Raw genomic sequence first — 12,355 nt, forward strand, 5'->3', positions numbered from 1 at the left:
CCACAAAACTTTGAAATTAGAGTAAGTGCCTTTAAATTCTGGTTCTACCTCTCAGTAGCTGTGTGACTTTGGGCAATATATTTAACCCTTGACACTTGACCTCTAAAACGCATAGAATAATACCTCCTGGGTTGTTGCGACAATGCGCTGGGATAATGACCTTTTAAGGCTTGGGCCCAGAGTAAACCCTCAATAAATAACACTTATTATTCCCTCATGGGGTTGCTCTGGAGATAAGGACAGGAAATAAATCGCTAAAGCTACTGGTGCGGAGCTGGTGCTCCATGAATATTCATGCCATCCCCTCGGCTTCCAGCTCCTATATGGCCCACCTCATGATAGGCCTCGTTGCTGGCCGGTATATCCCACATCTCAACCAAGTTCCAGAATGATCTTTCTTGACAGTGTGCCATCATAAAGCCAAGAAAGCTAAAAGCTGGAGATAGGGATCAATTACATGCTTCAGAGGCCGTTCACTCTTCTTACAGGGAACTTCTCTAATAATTGTCAATTGTCAAAAGCCGGATCGGGTCCTGAGCTGCTTGGCAAGAAATGGAATTAAAACACAGCTGAGGAATCTCAGTGATCAAACCCTGATGTAGTTAACAGCTCTGCTTAGAAACTTTGCATTTCTGACCTGCTAAACTTTAGAAGATATGCAAAATCAATCAACCTATGCTTTTCAGACCCCTCACCCGCCCCTCAACCCCGCCTCAGTGTTAACATTTGAGTTGAACCATCTTCGATTCTATCTAAGGACAAATCATAACTCAGAGCAGGAGACTGGTCACTAATCTAGTATCTGTTAAGTTCCTGGTAAGTGCAGAGCATGATGCTTGTCTCCGCACATGGTATGAAGTGAATAAAAGTTATGGCTTTGCTGTGAAAACCGACCTGAGTAATACCAAGTAAAACCAATTCTTTAGAGCAGGAAAACGAAGTGTCCTTTATTCCAGTTGTATTTAAGATTTTTCTGTGAACAGAGATTTTATCAATTATTAATATAAAAGAGACAGGAAAGGTCAACCTACTTGGGAGAGGGAGCTTCCAAATTTTTGAAACACTGGTTATAGGTAAATAATACATGTTGATTTTTAATCATTCTTCTGCGTAAGCACAGATATTTAAAAAGTTATTTTTCTTAAACACAAGAACAGATCACTGTGACTGCACCGCCCCCTTCACCCCACAGGGCTCAGAGGTGGCCGAGTCCGAGCCCAGCAAAGTCCCCTTTGTGCTGCTCCAGCCATGGGTCCAGCATCCTGGCCTTGAGATTGAACCTCAAGGTCAGCTCAAGGTCACCTTCAGGTTTCAGGGCATAGAAAGGGAACGTATTGGCCAGGTCCTAGGCTGCGGGGAAGCTGTATTTCCGGTCCTCTGGGCTGGTCTTGGCATCGCTCACAGCCTTCCTTGGGAGAGCAGGGTAGCACCCTCTTGCATGGGGTGCTTGCAGGTACTGAGCCCAGTGTTCTGGCCAACGTATTCTTCTGGCATCTTCAGCAGCCAGAGCACCATAGGACCCAGGTGAGTCCCAGATATGCCATCCATGGGCACATCACCCATGGGCAAGCTCAGCAAACAGCTCTTTCCGCCTGGGGCTTTCTGGGGCAGAAGGATAGGGGTTCTTGAAATAGCAGAATGGCTGCATGCTGGTCACAGCAACTCCAATGTCCTGGAAATATTCCTCCATCTCCCCTTTGCCCTCAAAGTGGTCCAGCCATCAGCTTCTCGATGTTCTCCAGGCCACCGCAGACCACGTAGTGCAGGCCCAGGCACTGGGCCAGATTAGCCAGCAGCTTTGCTGGCTTGACCTCCCGCTCCTGGCTGCCACTTCCCCAGTAGTCAGGGATGATGAAGACAGCGTGGGCCCCAGTCAGGGCCCGCACAGCAAGCTGGCCTCATCATCCTGGTCTCCCCGCACCACTTCTGCGGCCTGCAGCCTCAGCTTCTTTGCTGCCCTAGGCCCAGAGTCCCACATCACCATGGCAACCCTGAACATCCCAACTTCCAGGAGCACCTGGGCCACTGAGCCTCCCTGAGCACCTGGGACTCCAAATACCACCACCAGTTTCTCGTCTGCCATGTAAACTAAAAGGAGGAAGGATGGTCCCCGAGGCCTGGGGGCTGTGGGACGCATGGGATCAATGATGGGGACCTGGGATGACCCCACGCATGTACCACTTGGTCCTGATGAGCAACTGGCCGGGGTGGGGGTGGTGACGCCAGGTTTCTAGGACCCTCGGTTGGCTCCACCCCACCCCACCCCCAGGCATGACACCCCATCCCCCACCTGACCCCCACCCCCATCGCCAGTCCCACCTCCCCACCCCAGGTAGGAAAACCGATTTTTAATCATTCTCATCTGTTCAAGAGGGAGCTCTTCTGAGAGTGTTTACCATGCAATACTTTAGAGGCCGAGTTTAATTAACATTTGAAACTATAAAGCTCTTTCAAATAACACACTCTATAATTCCAGTCTCATTTGGCGCCTGCGGGGAAAGCACAGTCAGGAGTGAGGAACAGTGACAGGCTTGGTCACTCCCTCCCACCCCACTGCGACAGGGGCATCCATGTGCCCGCTTTACAGACAGTGCTGTGGAGGTGCAAACACACCAACAGCCACATCCCAGACCTGTTTGCTGCAAGGCACTTGCCCTTTGGCCTCTTCACCCCAATGCCTACTTCCCCTTGCAATTCACGGGAGCCACTAGTGAGAACAAAGGCCAAGGCTAGGTATGCTCAGGTCCACGGCATGGAGCATCGGGGATTGCCAGCTCCTTGCCATGGCCTGCTTAGTGCAGCCACCTGAAACACAAGCCAGGATTTTAGAGCTCACGCCCTTAGAAAGATGGGTTGGCAACTGAGGGGAGGCAATCTACTTTCCAGGCCTTGGGAAGGGGTCCTCTGGAGTTTGGAACCACCAGCATTTATACGATTGCACTGCATTACGTGCTCCAGGTTCAGGGTATGGTCCCAGCCATATCCCCTCTGCCCCTTCCCCCCATAGCAGGTGCTTCCCGAGCTACCCTTCTGCAACCTCCTGTCCTCCCCACTGTCGCTTAATTCTTCAGACAAGGTTGTAGCAATTGAATTCTTGTCGCAGACTTCTGTTTCATACCCGGACTGATTTTTCACTTAGACACTCATCGTTTTAGAAATCCCAGGGCAGGGGCACCTGGGTGGCTCAGTCGGTTAAGCGGCTGCTTTCGGCTCGGGTCATGATCCCAGGGTCCTGGGATCGAGCCCCACGTCGGGCTCCCTGCTCAGTGGAGAGTCTGCTTCTCCCTCTCTCTCTGCCTGCCTCTCTGCCTACTTGTGCTCTCTATCTCTCTGTCAAATAAATAAATAAATAACCCATGCTTAAAAAAAAAAAAAAAGAAATCCCAGGGCAACCTGGAAGAATTTCCAGGTAGAACTTAACACAAGACTGTTTCATACAAAGTCTTTGCAAGGTCATTGAATTGGAGGAGTTCTTAACAATGCACTTCCTACGAGCAATGCGATCCTATCACTTTTTTTTTTAAATTTTTTTATTCTTATGTTAATCCCCATATATTACATCATTAGTTTTAGATGTAGTGTTCCATGATTGTTTGTGCATAACACCCAGTGCTCCCTGCAGAATGTGCCCTCCTCAATACCCACCACCAGGTTAACCCATCCTCCGACCCCCCTCCCCTCTAGAACCCTCAGTTTGTTTTTCAGAGTCCATCGTCTCTCATGGTTCGTCTACCCCTCCGATTTCCCCCCCTTCATTCTTCCCCTCCTGCTACCTTTTTTTTTTCTTAACATATATTGCATTATTTGTTTCAGAGGTACAGATCTGAGATTCAACAGTCTTGCACAATTCACAGCGCTTACCATGGGACATACCCTCCCCAGTGTCTATTACCCAGTCACCCCCTCCCTCCCACCCCACCCCACATTCCAGCAACCCTCAGTTTGTTTCCTGTGATTAAGAATTCCTCATATCAGTGAGGTCATATGATACATGTCTTTCTCTGTTTGACTTATTTCACTCAACATAATACCCTCCAGTTCCATCCACGTCATTGCAAATGGCAAGATCTCATTCCCTTTGATGGCTGCATAATATTCCATTGTATATATAAACCACATCTTCTTCATCCATTCATCTGTCGATGGACATCTTGGCTCTTTCCACAGTTTGGCTATTGTGGACATTGCTGCCATAAACATCGGGCTGCACGTACCCTTTCGGATCACTACTTTTGTATCTTTGGGGTAAATACCCGGTAGTGCAATTGCTGGATCATATGGTAGCTCTATTTTCAACTGTTTGAGGAACCTCCATACTGTTTTCCAGAGTGGCTGCACCAGCTTGCATTCCCACCAACAGTGTAGGAGGGTTCCCCTTTCTCCGCATCCCCGCCAACATCTGTCATTTCCTGACTTGTTAATTTTAGCCATTCTGACAGGTGTGAGGTGATATCTCACTGAGGTTTTGATTTGGATTTCCCTGATGCCGAGCGATATTGAGCACTTTTTCATGTGTCTGTTGGCCATTTGAATTTCTTCTTTCGAAAAATATCTGTTCATGTCTTCTGCCCATTTCTTGATTGGATTCTTTGTTCTTTGGGTGTTGAGTTGGATAAGTTCTTTATAGGTTTTGGATACTAGTCCTTTATCTAATATGTCATTTGCAAATATCTTCTCCCATTCTGTCGGTTGTCTTTTGGTTTTGTTGACTGTTTGCTTTGCAAAAGCTTTTTATCTTGATGAAGTCCCAATAGTTCATTTTTGCCCTTGTTTCCCTTGACTTTGGCAATGTTTCTAGGAAAAAGTTGCTGTGGCTGAGGTCGAAGAGGTTGCTGCCTGTGTTCTCCTTTAGGATTTTGATGGACTCCTGTCTCACATTCAGATCTTTCAACCATTTGGAGTCTATTTTTGTGTGTGGTGTAAGGAAATGGTCCAGTTTCATTCTTCTGCATGTGGCTATCCAATTTTCCCAACACCATTTGTTGAAGAGACTGTCTTTTTTCCATTGGACATTCTTTCCTGCTTTGTCGAAGATGAGTTGACCATACAGTTGAGGGTCCATTTCTGGGCTCTCTATTCTGTTCCATGGATCTCTGTGTCTGTTTTTGTGCCAGTACCATACTGTCTTGATGATGACAGCTTTGTAATACAGCTGGAAGTCCGGAATTGTGATGCCGCCAGCTTTGCTTTTCTTTTTCAATGTGCCTCTGGCTATGCAGGGTCTTTTCTGGTTCCATACGAATTTTAGGATTATTTGCTCCATTTCTTTGAAAAAAGTGGATGGTATTTTGATGGGGATGGCATTGAATGTGTAGATTGCTCTAGGTAGCATTGACATCTTCACAATATTTGTTCTTCCAATCCATGAGCATGGCACGTTTTTCCATTTCTTTGTGTCTTCCTCAATTTCTTTCATGAGTATTTTATAGTTCTCTGAGTACAGATCCTTTGTCTCTTTGGTTAGATTTATTCCTAGGTATCTTATGGTTTTGGGTGCAATTGTAAATGGGATCGACTCCTTAATTTCTCTTTCTTCTGTCTTGTTGTTGGTGTATAGGAATGCCACTGACTTCTGTGCATTGATTTTATATCCTGCCACTTGACTGAATTCCTGTATGAGTTCTAGCAGTTTTGGGGTGGAGTGTTTGGGGTTTTCCACATAAAGTATCATATCATCTGCAGAGAGTGAGAGTTTGACTTCTTCTTTACCGATTTGGATGCCTTTTATTTCTTTTTGTTGTCTGATTGCTGTGGCTAGCACTTCCAATACTATGTTGAATAGCAGTGGTGATAGTGGACATCCCTGCCGCATTCCTGACCTTAGGGGGAAAGCTCTCAGTTTTTCCCCATTGAGAATGATATTTGCTGTAGGTTTTTCATAGGTGGCTTTTATGATATTGAGGTATGTACCCTCTATGCCTATACTCTGAAGAGTTTTGATCAAGAAAGGATGCTGTACTTTGTCAAATGCTTTTTCTGCATCTATTGAGAGGATCATATGATTCTTGTTCTTTCTTTGGTTAATGTATTGTATCATGTTGATTGATTTGCGGATGTTGAACCAACCTTGCAGCCCAGGGATAAATCCCACTTGGTCGTGGTGAATAATCCTTTTAATGTATTGTTGGATCCTATTGGCTAGTATTTTGGTGAGAATTTTTGCATCCATGTTCATCAGGGATATTGGTCTGTAATTCTCCTTTTTGGTGGGGTCTTTGTCTGGTTTTGGGATCAAGGTAATGCTGGCCTCATAAAATGAGTTTGGAAGTTTTCCTTCCGTTTCTATTTTTTGGAACAGTTTCAGAAGAATAGGTATTAATTCTTCTTGAAATGTTTGGTAGAATTCCCCTGAGAAGCCATCTGGCCCTGGGCTTTTGTGTTTTCGGAGATTTTTGATGACTGCTTCAATTTCCTTAGTGGTTATAGGTCTGTTCAGGTTTTCTATTTCTTCCTGGTTCAGTTTTGGTAGTTGATACATCTCTAGGAATGCATCCATTTCTTCCAGGTTATCTAATTTGCTGGCATAGAGTTGCTCATAATATGTTCTTATAATTGTTTGTATTTCTTTGGTGTTGGTTGTGATCTCTCTTTCATTCATGATTTTGTTGATTTGGGTCATTTTTCTTTTCTTTTTGATAAGTCTGGCCAGGGGTTTATCAATCTTGTTAATTCTTTCAAAGAACCAGCTCCTAGTTTCGTTGATCTGTTCTACTGTTCTTTTAGTTTCTATTTCATTGATTTCTGCTCTGATCTTCATTATTTCTCTTCTCCTGCTGGGTTTAGGCTTTATTTGCTGTTCTTTCTCCAGCTCCTTTAGGTGTAGTGTTAGGTTGTGTACTTGAGACCTTTCTTGTTTCTTGAGAAAGGCTTGTATTGCTATATACTTTCCTCTTAGGACTGCCTTTGCTGCATCCCAAAGATATTGAATAGTTGTGTTTTCATTTTCATTGGTTTCCATGAATTTTTTAAATTCTTCTTTAATTTCCTGGTTGACCCATTCACTCTTCAGTAGGATGCTCTTTAGCCTCCACGTATTTGAGTTCTTTCTGACTTTCCTCTTGTGATTGAGTTCTACTTTCAAAGCATTGTGGTCTGAAAATAGGCAGGGAATGATCCCAATCTTTTGGTACCAGTTGAGACCTGATTTATGACCTAGGGTGTGATCGATTCTGGAGAATGTTCCATGGGCACTAGAGAAGAATGTGTATTCCGTTGCTTTGGGATGGAATGTTCTGAATATGTCTGTGAAGTCCACTTGGTCCAGTGTGTCATTTAAAGTCTTTATTTCCTTGTTGATCTTTTGCTTAGACGATCTGTCCATTTCAGTGAGGGGGGTGTTAAAGTCCCCCACTATAATTGTATTGTTGTCAATGTGTTTCTTTGCTTTTGTTATTAATTGCCTTATATAATTGGCTGCTCCCATGTTAGGGGCATAGATATTTACAATTGTTAGATCTCCTTGTGGGATAGACCCTTTAAGTAGGATATAGTGTCCTTCCTCATCTCTTATTATAGTCTTTGGTTTAAAATCTAATTTGTCTGATATAAGGATTGCCACCCCAGCTTTCTTTTGGTGTCCATTAGCATGGTAAATGGTTTTCCACCCCCTCACTTTCAATCTGGGGGTGTCTTTGGGTCTAAAATGAGTCTCTTGCAGACAGCATATCGATGGCTCTTGTTTTTTTATCCAATCTGATAGCCTGTGTCTTTTGATTGGGGCATTTAGCCCATTTACATTCAGGGTAACTATTGAAAGATAGGAATTTAGTGCCATTGTATTGCCTGTAAGGTGACTGTGACTGTATATTGTCTGTGTTCCTTTCTGGTCTATGTTGCTTTTAGGCTCTCTCTTTGCTTAGAGGACCCCTTTCAAGATTTCCTGTAGGGCTGGTTTTGTGTTTACAAATTCCTTTAGTTTTTGTTTGTCCTGGAAGCTTTTTATCTCTCCTTCAATTTTCAGTGACAGCCTAGCTGGATGTAGTATTCTTGGCTGCATATTTTTCTCATTTAGTGCTCTGAATAGATCCTGCCAGTCCTTTCTGGCCTGCCAGGTCTCTGTGGATAGGTCTGTTGCCAATCTAATGTTTCTACCATTGTAGGTTACAGATCTCTTCTCCTGAGCTGCTTTCAGGATTTTCTCTTTGTCTCTGAGACTCATAAAGTTTTACTATTAGATGTTGGGGTGTTGACCTATTTTTACTGATTTTGAGAGGGGTTCTCTGTGCTTCCTGGATTTTGATGCCTGTTTCCTTCCCCAAATTAGGGGAGTTCTCTGCTATAATTTGCTCCATTATACCTTCTGCCCCTCTCTCTCTTTCTTCTTCTGGGATCCCAATTCTTCTAATGTTGTTTCATATTATGGTATCGCTTATCTCTCAAATTCAGCCCTCGTGATCCATTAGTTGTTTATCATTTCTCAGCTTCTTTATTTTCCATCATTTGGTCTTCTATATCACTGATTCTCTTCTGCCTCATTTATCCTAGCAGTTAGTGCCCCCATATTTGATTGCACCTCATTAATAGCCTTTTTGATTTCAACTTGGTTAGATTTTAGTTCTTTTACTTCTCCAGAAAGGGTTTCTCTAATAACTTCCATGCTTTTCTCAAGCCCAGCTAGTATCTTTAAAGTGATGATTCTGAACTCTAGATCTGACATCATACTAATGTCTGTATTGAGTAGGTCCCTGGCAGTCACTACTACCTCTTGTTCTTTTTGAGGTGATTTTTTCCGTCTTGTCCTTTTGTGCAGAGGAGAATAGATTAATGAGAGAACAAAATGCTAACAGGGTAACAACGTTCCCAGAAAATATACTCCAAACAAATCAGAAAAGACCTGAAACAGTGGGAAAAGAAAGAGAAAGAGAGAAAAAAGAAAAAAAAGAAAAAGATAAAGATAAAAACAAAAACAGAACAAAACAAAAGAACAACAACAAAAACCAGAATGTGATCAAATATGATCAGGCTGGTATATAGATCAGTGGCACACACTAGTTTTGGGGTGTATTTTGGTTTGTTAGAAGAAAGTGCCTCCCAAAATTTTAAAGAAAGAAAAACTTATATATGTACAAAATAAGGGTTGATATGATGAAGGGATGGAATATGACTGTAAAGATGGAAATTATAAAAAATTTTATAAAAGGAATTGATAAGAAGTTGTTTGAAAACAGAAAGAAGAGGATTTAAAAAAAGAAAGAAGAAAAAAAGAGGGAGAGAATGTGATCAGGCAAGGGAGTAGAAAAAAACCATACACTAGCAACTTAGGGTATATTTTGATATGTTAGAAGAAACTATCTCAAAATTTTAAAGAGACAACATATATATATATATGCCAAAAATACGGGTAATTACTATGAAGGGATAGAATATGACTCTAAAAATGAAAAATAAAAATGTTTTTTTTTTTAGAAAGGGATTGATAAGATGTTGGTTGAAAAAGGGAAAAAGAAAAATTCAAAAAGAAATAAAAAGACAAAAAGACAGTTAAAAAAGAACTTAACTTTGAAAGACTAAAGAATCATGGTAAAAAAGCCGTGAATTCTATGTGCAGTATTCCCCTAGCGCTGGAGTTCTGCCGTTCTCATTGATCGGTGAACTTGGTCTTGGCTGGCTGTTCTCGCTGATCTTCTGGGGAGGGGCCTGTTGCCGTGGTTTCCAAATGTCTCTGCCGGAGGCGGAAGTGCCCCGCCCTTGCCCCCTCCCGGCTGAGTGATCTGCTCGGGTTTGCTCTCCGGGGCTTTTGTTCCCTGCGAGCTTCCCGTCCAGCTTTGGAGGCGGAGAGTGAAAAGGGCGGCCTCCCAATCTCCGTCCCGGAGGAGCCGAGAACTCGGGGCCCCGCTCCTCAGTGAGCCCCCAGAGAAAAGCCGCCAGTCACTCCCATCTCCCCGGTCTCTGGCCGCACTCCGTGCTCACCCGGCCTGTGACCGCGCGTTTCTCTCTCTGGCCCCCGACCCCGGGTGGAGTCTCCAAACCCAGCAGATCCCTGCGGTGCCCTCCCGCGCGGCTCCTCCCGGAGGAGGAAGGGGAGTCTCCCCGGATCTGCCGCTTGTGGGGTCCCTGCTGGAGGAGCAGGGGCCCGACTGTGCCGCGGATCACGGTCAATGGCCACCCCGAGCTGAGAGCCTGCGCCTGGGCTCCGCCTCTGCAGCCGGCTTCCCTGCTCCGTTACCTGGGAGCTCTGCCGCCCTCAGGCACCCCCGGTCTTTCTGTGACCCCGAGGGTCCTGAGACCACACTGTCCCGGAGGGTTCCACCCCCCGCTCAGCCACCAGAGTGACGTCCCTCCGCGGAGCAGACTTTTAAAAGTCCCGATTTTGTGCCCCGCGGCTCTATCACTTGCCAGAAGCGGCCGACGGAGGCCCCACCCCCGCCGTCTATCCTCCCGAATATCGCCGCGGATTCACTTCTCCGCACGTCCTACCTTCCAGAAAGTGGTCGCTTTTCTGATGAGAGAGTTGTTGCTCTTCTTTTCTTCGATCTCCTGTTGAGTTCGTAGGTGTTCAGAATGGTTTGATCCCTATCCAGCTGAATTCCTGAGAGGGGACGAAATCCAGGTCTCCTACTCCTCCGCCATCTTCACACTAGGTCCGCGATCCTACCACTCTCTGACCGTGGGCGGTCACACTCCCCAGCTCAGGCTGAGGGTCTGCGCTCTAGAACCACCTCTGAAACCAACTGTGTCAGCCCATGTGCCTTCGAAAACAGTCTGAACCAGAGGGCATACTGATCCTTTCTTGGAGCCCAGGGCAGTGAGAATAAAGGAAAACAGAGTTGAGGCACAGAGGGTCAGAAGCCATGAAATGGGGTATGTTACCACCTGGACATGGTTCACCATGAGCCATGAAGAGACTCAGCCGAACACTCGGCAGGGTACCTGCTTCACCATGTGGGACACCTCCATCCAGGCTAATCCTTTGCAATAGTTCATTGGAGAAAGAGAATTTGTCTGCTGGCTCCTTATCAGCCATCAGTAAAAGACTGTCTCCCAGATGGACTTGAGTGGACTTTGCGTTTTCAGCAGGTACTCGGGCAGCCCGGCAGCATGGGCTTCAGTGCATGGAAGCGGCAAAGGCTCGGGGGTTGGCTGCCCCCAAGCAGTGAGGCCAAAGGGGAACTGGCCATAGGCATGACTTAGGTGGACTGGGAGACCGAGGAGGACAAAAGAATCAGAGGAGGTTCCCAAGATAGGTCCCATGAAGAGGCTGGGTGTTTTCTTTTGTTCAGACATTTCTAACACTGCTAGGCACTGTACAGGATCTTGGGATGACAGCTGAAGTGTTTACTGCAATCAAGCAACTACCTACTGAAGATAAACAAAATAAACACCCAACCAAAAAGCCGCACCTCTCTAGAACAAGAAATCCAACCACGTATAGGATTTTGGCAAAAGGTGTTCCCAGAGGGAACCATCATTAACTGCATTCCATGTGGTAAAATCAAAGTCTTCAGTTAGAAAGGAAACTCAAGAGCTCACCTGGTGAGCCTTTTACTTCAATCAACCAAGCTTTTACGATCCTGAGACCCAAGAGATGTGAAGCACCACCCAATCTCCACCCACCCTGACACCTACTCTGGTGTTACTAACCATTTGCACTTTTCAGATCAAAGCTCTTCGAGATCTCTGAGCCTTTGTCAATAAAATTCCCTGCCCAGAATGCCCTTCTGTGTCAGTCAGAGCAGACTAGCTTATGCTGTGGTCCCAACTACTGAAATTTCATGGCTTTCAAAAAAGATTTATTTCTGCTCATTGTAGTCATTCAAGAACCTTGATAGGTGGAAGTTTCATCTTAATGTAGGTTTCCCTGGTTTTTTTAGCAGTAAAGGGGGAAAATGATCAGTCACATCCTAGCATTTAAAGCTTCCAGCCAGGGGCGCCTGGATGGCTCAGTCGTTAAGCGTCTGCCTTCGGCTCAGGTCATGATCCTGGGATCGAGCCCCGCATCGGGCTCCCTGCTCAGCGGAGAGTCTGCTTCTCCCTCTCCCACTCTCCCTGCTTATGTTCCCTCTCTCGCTGTGTCTCTGTCAAATAAATAAAATCTTTAAAAATAAAATAAAGCTTCCAGCCAGAAGTGACATTCGTCCGTCCATTTCACATTTCATCGGCTCAAGCACAATGTATGGCCACACTTAAATTCAAGAGGATGGGGCAGACTATTCCATTGGGTGCCAAAGAGAGGAAAAACTAGGAAGAGCTGATGAATAGTATTAATCACTCACCTTTTTAAAGCTTCTTTACCTACTGAATTCCTATTCACGCTTCTCGATTCAGGTCAGGTTTTATCCATTCAGAGAAGCTTCCGCACTCCAGTACCTTGACCTCCAGGCTGATTAAGGAGACTTCACAGATGCCCCCAACACTC

At 45.2% G+C, this 12,355-nt stretch overlaps 1 pseudogene; it reads right to left on the minus strand.

Annotated features, from left to right (window-relative positions):
- Positions 1-1,195: 1,195 nt before the first annotated feature.
- On the minus strand, positions 1,196-2,083 carry LOC123850226 (nmrA-like family domain-containing protein 1; annotated as a pseudogene).
- Positions 2,084-12,355: the final 10,272 nt, after the last annotated feature.

This window comes from Mirounga angustirostris, unplaced genomic scaffold (assembly GCF_029215605.1).
Source record: "Mirounga angustirostris isolate CCGP_5_RB_7025 unplaced genomic scaffold, mMirAng1.0.hap1 SCAF_15, whole genome shotgun sequence".
NCBI classification, from domain to species: Eukaryota; Metazoa; Chordata; class Mammalia; order Carnivora; family Phocidae; genus Mirounga; species Mirounga angustirostris.